The following is a 9793-nucleotide window of genomic DNA, read 5'->3' on the forward strand; positions in this document are numbered from 1 at the left end:
AGGGAAGTATGTCCCAAACTGTGAAAACTTCCCCAAGTGAAAGGGGAACATGAGAACAATTTCTTTCAACAGCCATGAAGGCAGGTGAAACAGGCACTGTGGAGTGCTGAGAGCTTGGTCAGACTAAAGATACCAAGATCATTCCCTGAATTGTGGACCATCACAAGGATGATCAACAACAACCAGCTCAAAACAAAAACATTTACTAAGATAGAATCACAAGAACAGGATGATAAAATTCACCATCTCATAAATTCAGGAAACTGTTTCCCTCAGTGTCAGACATAAACTTAATATACCATGATAGTGACATATTCATGTAGAAAATACAAGTGGTGGCCAAGGAAAATCAGGTAACATAGCACATGGCTTTAATGTGCTGCTTCTTTTCACACTGTTCCCTCTATCCTCTGAGCATTGCATTCAGGATATGTTCAATCTTTCACTGGCCAATAGCCACCTGCACTCTTAATTCTATTATAAAATACTTCAGAACAGTTCATAAAGGAATAACAGGGCCTAGACACAGTTTGTACTTCGTTCACATATAATAGTCATTACCTTTCATATTTTCCCCTTACATTCGGGGACTACAAAAACTAGACAAGAGGAAAATCAACTCTCTTTATGTCCATACTGCCTCACACAAATTAGATTATTAGTTATTCCCTAATCCTTTACTGAAATCTCCTATCTCCATGCATTCCTATGAACTATTCCTCATATCTGATATGTATTACCTTTTTTTAAAGTCCTTCACTTCTCAAGTCCAGCTTAGATGGCACTTCCCCCATGAATAGTTCCCTCATCCTTCAATTAAACTCTCCCTCTTTAACCATTCCTTTATCATTATATCAAAGAAGACATTCTTGTCTTCTAAACCTAGCCTTTATGATAAACCTTATATTGTTATATTTAATGTGTATACATGGCATGTCCTTTAGACAAGGAAAATAAACATTTTGATCATGAAACAAAGAAAAAACAAAATGTGCCTCAGTCAAGTTTTTAGACCTTCAATAAAAATAACTTAACTGTTGGTCCTCTAACTATAGAGGGTTTGTTCAATAATCAATGAGTCAATATATAATAGGAGTAATTGGATCACATTAATCTTGACATTCTCAATTTTAATGCAATCAAAAAGATAAAAGAGAAGTGTGTAAGGATAATTCACAGGTTCTCCTAGAAGAGGCAAAGAAAAAAGTTGGTAGAGCTGTCTTTATTGTGTGTCAAATAAAAAACATTTCACAGGACTCTTGGTCTTTTGGTATTACAGAGTTCATTATGAGCATTTGTAAAAAGAACACCATGAATATAATTACATGGTATTTCCTTACAATTATTGTAGAAAATAAGACTCTCCAAATTAAATACTTTGGTTGTTTAATTTAAAGTACACACTTTAAGGAATTTTGTAACTTCAATGCAAAGATGTATATAAGAAAAAGACAGTGAAAATATGTTGGAAAATATGACAGAATTAAATAATAAATAAGGTTTTAAGACTTGTAAACTATACAGAGGCTTTACACCTATATAAAATAGAATACTTTCTGCAAAAGAATTGAGAATTGCTACTTAAAGGAACCACATAATAATACAGTGAAACAAATTTCCCTAAATATTAACAGATACAATTGGATATCACTGTGGTAATCATTACAAAACTAGCTCTGTAAGCATTCAGACCCTTACCTTGTTATTGATATAGCTAAGAAAATTAGTCCTGGCTCTTTTCTTTATAACTTTGTTTCTAAAGTGGAAATAATGGAAAATTTGGAAGTAATCACTCATTCTTAAAACTGATTATCAAAGAGGAAAAACCAGATGTTGTCTGATAAATAAGACACATTTAGTAGATCAAATAAAGTAGATTAGTAGATCATATAAAGGACTACATATGAGCTAAAATTAAAGAAGAAAGGTTAACCTAGTAGGAAAATGAAAGTATCAAGAATAAAATTATGAAGAACAATTGTGATGAAGAAAAAAGGGGGAATTATCTAAAGACACCCCAAGGGATGGCCTCTGCACTAATTAGATAAATGTTTAAAAGGCATACAGAAGATGGAAGCAAGAGAAGAAAAGTAACAGAAAATTACTACAAAAGCATAGCAGTCTTGTCAGAATAATGTCAAGAATATTTAACTTTATAAGGATCTGGAGCTGGCAAGCTATGGGTAACAATAAGGTTTTTGATTTGATTCTTGGCTAATTATGAACAGAAGTGCAAAGGAGAAATGGACAATTGACTAGAGAAATAAAACTGTGATAACTAATGAATGAGAGAAGGAAAAGCCATTAAATTCTTTGCACAGAATGATAATCTTTGAATTGGGGGGTGGGGGGAGAAAGAACAAAAACGGCCAAATAGGAATATATATCCAAGATAAATAAGAATCAAAGCATGTGAAGTGATTAATAGCTCTACCACCCAGAAATGGACTGAGTGATGAATCAGCCCAAGAGGACTGCCTGAAAGCAGGCTCTTTCTTCCTGCTTTCATGCTAGCCACCCCCAACTAACAGTCCTCCAGTGAGAAGTTGGCTCCAAAGGCTTGCCTTAAAGCAAAGGTCCTATTCCTGTTTCACCTGTAGAACCCAGTAGGGAAGACAATTTAGGTGAAGATTCTAAAATCTATTATTTCTAGAAATGCAGAAAAAGTACACTTATTCCAGCCTAGAAATTAAAATATATATGTAGAAAATTGTATGTATTAGGGAAGGGATACAGCCAGAAAATCCTAGTTTGAAAGCACAGCACACAAAAGTATTCCAGATAGAGGAATGAGGAAATTTTAGGGAGTCTTCAACTGTGTGCCTAGGGGAAGAAAAATGAGAGCCTGGACCAAGAATGAACCAGGGACAACTGGAGACTGAAGCTAAGTATCTCTAATTTAAGATTGGAGTTAGAGACCTACAGAGCTTAGCCCTAGAGAGCAGCAATCAAAGTACAGCTTAGATCAAGCAATTTAGGACATTGAAAGTTTACAATTCAATGATCTGAGCCACCTTTGAATCCTGAAGAACACAGTTTTCAGTACTCACATAAAGGAGAGGCAGAATCTCCATATAATTTAGATAAAGATCCAAAGACCCATTCTCTCCAGAAACCCAGACAGAAGGTTCTAATTATGGAAATGGAAATGAGAAAATGGAAATGGAAAATGAGAAAATAGCAGAAGATACAGATAACAGAGAAACATGGATCCAGGTATGTCTAAAACACAAATCCAGAAAAAAAAAAAAAAAAAGTAATTTCATACCATCTAGAAGAACATAACTTTCCCATATGTTCCACTAGATTTCCTGGAAGAGTTTAAAGTTTTATTCTATAAATGGCATAAGAATCTTAGATGAAAGAATTAGGAAGTAAATAAAAAGTCTAGTATGGGCATTGCAAAACTTTAGGCAAAAAATAAATATCTTAAAATTTGAGTAAACCAAAGAGAAATCAATGACTCCATAAGAAAAGAAACAAGCAAAAAATGAAATCATTAAAATTAAGATGAGAAGCTAGTGAGAAGAACTCTTGGAAAACTAGAACACAGTATGGCAAAAATTCTCAAAGTACGGTCAAAATGAATACATGATTTACACATAAAGGGTGATACCATAAGCAAATTAAGAGAGCATGGAATAATTTATCTGTCATATTTAATCAATAAGGGAAGAATTTAGGACCAAAGAAAGTATAGAGAGCATTTTAAAAGATAAAATAGAAAGTTTTGATTACATAATATTAAAAAGTTTTTGTACAAACAAAATAAGTACAATCAAAATTATAAGGAAAGCAGAAAACTGAAGGGAAATGTTTTGCAACAAGTATCTCTGATAAAAGCTTCATTTCTTTTTTTCTTTTTTTTTTTTTTTTGAAAGACAAATCTATTTCGCAAGGATATATCCTCCTTAAGAATAGATGGTTTAATTAAAAAATATTTATCCTTAGCATCAAACATACAAATGCTTATATCCTAATGACTAGAAAGCATGCTTTTATTTCTGTTTGTTTGTTTGTTCGTTTGTTTTTTATAATAGTTTTTATTTACCAGATATATGCATGGGTAATTTTACAACATTACAATTACCAAATCTTTTGTTCCAATTTTTCCCCTCCTTCCCTTGCCCCCCAGATGGCAGGTCGACCAATAGATGTTAAATATGTTAGAGTATAACTTAAATACAATATATGTATACATGACCAAACAGTTATTTTGCTGAACAAAAAGAATCAGACTTGAAATAGTGTACATTTAGCCTGTGAAGGAAATCCAAAATGCAGGTGGACAAAATTAGAGGGACTGGGAATTCTATGTTCATAGTCATCTCCCAGAGTTCTTTCGCTGAGTGTAGCTGGTTCACTTCATTACTGCTCTATTGGAACTGATTTGGCTCATCTCATTGTTGAAGAGAGCCATGTCTATCAGAATTGATCATCATACAGTATTGTTGTTGAAGTATACAATGATCTCCTGGTCCTGCTCATTTCACTCAGCATTAGCTCATGTAAGTCTCTCCAGGTCTTTCTAATATCATTCTGTTGTTCATTTCTTATAGAACAATAATATTCCATAATATTCATATACCAAAATTTATTCAACAATTCTCCAATTGATGGGCATCCACTCAGTTCCCAGTTTCTGGCCACCACAAAGAGGGCTGCCACAAACATTCTTGCACATACGTGTCCCTTTCCCTTCTTTAAGATCTCTTTGGGATACAAACTCAGTAGTAGCACTACTAGATCAAAGGATATGCAAAGTTTGATAACTTTTTGAGCATAGTTCCAAATCGCTCTCCAGAATGGCTGGATGTATTCACAATTCCACCAACAATGTATCAGCGTCTCTGTTTTCCCACATCCCCTCCAACATTCTGCATTATCTTTCCCTGTCATTCTAGCCAATCTGACAGGTGTGTAGTGGTATCTCAGAGCTGTCTTAATTTGCATTTCTCTGATCAATAGTGATTTGGAACACTCTTTCATAGGAGTGGATATAGTTTCAATTTCATCATCTGAGAATTGTCTGTTCATATCCTTTGACCGTTTATCAATTGGAGATTGGCTTGATTTCCTATAAATTAGATTCAATTCTCTATATATTTTGGAAATGAGGCCTTTATCTGAACCTTTGACTGTAAAAATATAAAAGCTTCATTTCTCAAATATTTAGAGAACTGAATCAAATTTATAAAAATACAAATCATTCCCCAATTGATAAATGTTCAAAGGATATGAATAGATAATTCTCAGATGAAGAAATCAAAGCCATCTACGATCATATGAAAAAAATATTCTAAATCACTATTGATTAGAGAAATGCACAACTCTGAGATACCACCTCACACCTATCAGTTTGGCTAAAATGACAGGATTAATATTGGAGGGGATATGGCAAAACTGGGAGACTCAGGCATTGTTGTTGGAGTTGTGAACTGATCCAAGCATTCTAGAGAGCAATTTGGAACTATGAGCCATAAAACTGCTTACCCTTTGAATTCAGCAATGTTTCCACAGAGTCTATATCCAAAAGAGATTATAAAAGAGGGGAAAGGATCCACATGTGCAAAAATGTTTGCAGCAGTTTTCTGTGGTAGCGAAGAATTGGAAATTGGAGGGAATTCATCAACTAGAAATAGCTGAACAAGTTGGTATTGTTGTGGAATATTATTGTACTATAAGAAATGACAAAGAGGAAAGATTTACATGACTTGATGCATAGTGAAATGAACAGAACAAGGAAAATATTGTGCATAGTAATAGCAGTATTGTTCGATGAAGAACTGTGAATGATTTAGCTCTTTTCAGCAATACAATGATCCAAGACAATCCCAAAGAACTAATGATGAAACATACCATCTATCTTCAAAGAACTGCTGTTGTTTGAATACAAACTAAAACATGCTACTCCTCACTCTTTTTATTTTTCTTTTATTTGTTTCTTATGCAAAATGACTAATATGTAAACATAATTGCACACATATAACCCATATTTGATTGTTTACCATCTCAGGGAGGGATAAGGAAGGGAGAAATAGAATTTGTAACTCACAACTTAAAATAAAAATGTTTAAACTACTGGGAAAAAATGAAGGGCTGGATTTATTTATTATGCTTCAAAAATGTTCAAAATAGCAGCAGCAGCAATATCTCAGACAAGGCAATAGTAAGAACAAAAATGACTAAAAGAATTAATTAGGGAAAGTACATTGTACTTAAAGACATCATAAATAATGAAATAACATCAGTGCTTAATATAAAAGTGCACTATATGGCAAAGTATTTAAATACCTAAGTTAATCAAATTAGAGGAGAAATAGCCAAACACTAATAGCTGAGGCAGCTGAGGTGTCATGGAAAGCATAAAGTTATTCTATGCTACATTTTGGCCAAATTTTTTCCTACTTACCCTCTAGAGATATAATCCTTCATGTTCCTTAATCTTTGTTCTTATTTTTCCTCCTCTTCCAAGTTATTTCTGATAATAGAGGCATCAAGGTTTAGCAGATGATGCTTTAAATCTGGAGTCTGGAAGATGTGAGGGTGAATCCCATTTATGACCTGAACTTACTCATATTTTTGCTGATATTGTTGGAAACTGAAATTTCATGAAGATAAGGAACTCCAGGTGTAGGAAACTGTCTAGCAACTCATCTTCAACTGTCTTCAAGAGTGGTCTGGGCCTAGGAAAAATAACAGAATTCATATGGAAGAACAAAAGGTCGAGAATTTCAAGGGAAGTAATGAAAAAAAAATTAAATGAAGGTAGTCTAGCTGTACCTGATCTAGAACTGTATTATAAAGCAACAGTCACCAAAACCATTTGGTATTGGCTAAGAAATAGACTAGTTGATCAGTGGCATAGGTTAGGTTCACAGGGCAAGATAGTGAATAAAAATAGCAATCTAGTGTTTGACAAACCCAAAGATCCCAACTTTTGGGATAAGAATTCATTATTTGACAAAAACTGTTGGGAAAACTGGAAATTATTGTGGCAGAAACTAGGCATGGACCCACACTTAACACCACATACTAAGATAAGATCAAAATGGGTCCAAGATTTAGGCATAAAGAATGAAATCATAAATAAATTAGAAGAACATAGGATAGTTTACCTCTTAGACCTGTCGAGGAAGAAGGAGTTTGTGTCCAAAGGAGAACTAGAGATCATTATTGATCTCAAAATAGAAAATTTTGATTACATCAAATAAAAAAGCTTTTGTACAAACAAAACTAATGCAAACTAGATCAGAAGGGATGTAACAAATTGGGAAAAAATTTTTACAGTTAAAGATTCTGATAAAAGCCTCATCTCCAAAATATACAGAGAATTGACTCTAATTTATAAGAAATCGAGCCATTCTCCAATTGATAAATGGTCAAAGGTTATGAACAGACAATTCTCAGATGATGAAATTGAAATTATATCCACTCATATGAAAGAGTGTTCCAAATAACTATTGATCAGAGAAATGCAAATTAAGACAACTCTGAGATACCACTACACACTTGTCAGATTGGCTAAGATGACAGGAACAAATAATGATGAATGTTGGAGGGGATGTGGGAAAACTGGGCCACTGATACATTGTTGGTGGAGTTGTGAAAGAATCCAACCATTCTGGAGAGCAATCTAGAACTATGCCCCAAAAGTTATCAGACTGTGCATACCCTTTGACCCAGCATTGCTACTCCTGGGCTTATATCCCAAAGAACTACTAAAGAGGGGAAAGGGACCTGTAATGTGCCAAAATGTTTGTAGCAGCCCTTTTATAGTGGCTAGAAACTGGAAGATGAATGGATGTCCATCAATTAGAGAATGGTTGGGTAAATTATGGTATATGAATGTTATGGAATATTATTGTTCTGTAAGAAATGACCAGCAGGAGGAATACAGAGAGGTTTGGAGAGACTTACATCAACTGATGCTGAGTGAAATGAGCAGAACCAGAAGATCATTATACACTTCAACAATGATACTGTACGAGGATGTATGCTGATGGAAGTGGAAATCTTCAACATAGAGAAGAGCTAATCCAATTCCAATAGATCAATGATGGACAGAATCAGCTACACCCAGAAAAGGAACACTGGGAAATGAGTGTAAACTGTGAGCATTTTGTTTTGTTTTTCTTCCCAGATTATTTTTACCTTCCAAATACAATCCTTCCTTTGCAACAACAACAACAAAATTCGGTTCTGCACATATATATTGTACCTAGGATATACTATAAGATATTTAATATGTATGGGAAAGCCTGCCATCTAGGGGAGGGGGTGGAGGGAAGGAGGGGAAAAATTCGGAACAGAAGGAGTACAAGGGATAATGTAAAAAAAAAAAAAAATTATCTATGCATATGTACTGTCAAAAAATATGTTATAATTATAAAATTAATAAAAAATAAAAAAAAGAGTGGTCTGGGGATACTAAGAGTAGAGGCCCTGTCCCCAGTTCCTCCCCACATACCAGTTGTAATTCCCCAGTTACAAAATTAGTATGTCAGGAAAAGTATGTGTCAAGTTTTCTCAACTGAAAAGTGGGCTCTGTCATCTACTATATCAAACTAACTCTTTATAAACTGAGAGGGAGGGAGAGAAGAGGTAAAATCTGTTGAATGAAAAAATGATATTTTCTCCATTTTTTTCTTGCCTCCACTCCTCTTTGTCAGCTTCAGGATTTTTCCCATTTATTTGTATTTGGAGCAATAACCATTCTGCTTTTCTTTCTCTGAGTGTTATTTCTTTTACTGATTATTCACTGGTTTCATGGCTGAAATATTCCCTACCAGTCAAATTACCAGTACTAACTCTATAAACTTAGCAAGATTATTCTCTCTACAAACCTGGTTTTCTATTTCTAAACAGTACCTTAAAACATAGGAGTGACTGACTTTTTGATGGATGGAAGGTATCTATCAAGAACCAGTGAAATATATATTTGCATAAAGTCTTGCAAATTGAATGAATGATTGAATGAGTGTTTAATGCTGTACATTCCTTCAGCTTTCCTCATTCAATAGCTTCTAATATTCTGGTTTTTCTGATTCTTTCAAGGCCAAACCAGAAACTATACAGAATTGTAAAGGTTGATTAAAGTACCAGAATATTAAAGTATTCAGAGTATAAAATGGCTGTTTTCTTCTTTATCCTTCCTCACAACTACCTGTTTTAAGACATACTGATAAACACATGGCTAATTTTGCATTCCAGATAACAAAGGTTTTTTATCTGCAAAAGACACACTCTTAAACAGGCTAAAAGATCTATTGCACCAAAGGTACAGCTTTAGCCTAGAACGACATCGTATCATTGCCAAGCAGCTCTTCCATAAGGACAATAGAAGGATTATAAAAGCAAAAGAGACAAGAGGGAATGTTTTCTGACTAACCAAGCATAGCTAAACCAGATGAACACATTGAAAGCCTGAAGACAATCATCTGTGTTGTTTTAAGAAAGAGTAGCACAGGATAGCCCTTGGTTGAAAGAGATTGCCAAGAGAATAGTGATGTAACAAATAAAAATAGAAAAAAATCATAAAGGAAAGAAAAAGATATTTCAAACAACTGGTTTAGATTCTTTAATCTTCTTTTTTTCTCTCTCCTTCCCTTCCCTCTTTCCTTCCTCCCTCCCTTCTACCCTTTACATTTTTCCTTCCTTCCATCTTTTCCTTTTCCTTATGTCCTTCCCTTCTTCCTTCCTCCCTTCTTACCTTCCCCTTCTTTCTTCTAACTTTCTCTCTTCTGTTCTTCCCTCTCTTCCCTTTCCTTCATTACTTCTTTCTTTTCTCTCT

This window comes from Sminthopsis crassicaudata, chromosome 3 (assembly GCF_048593235.1).
Source record: "Sminthopsis crassicaudata isolate SCR6 chromosome 3, ASM4859323v1, whole genome shotgun sequence".
Classification (NCBI taxonomy): Eukaryota; Metazoa; Chordata; class Mammalia; order Dasyuromorphia; family Dasyuridae; genus Sminthopsis; species Sminthopsis crassicaudata.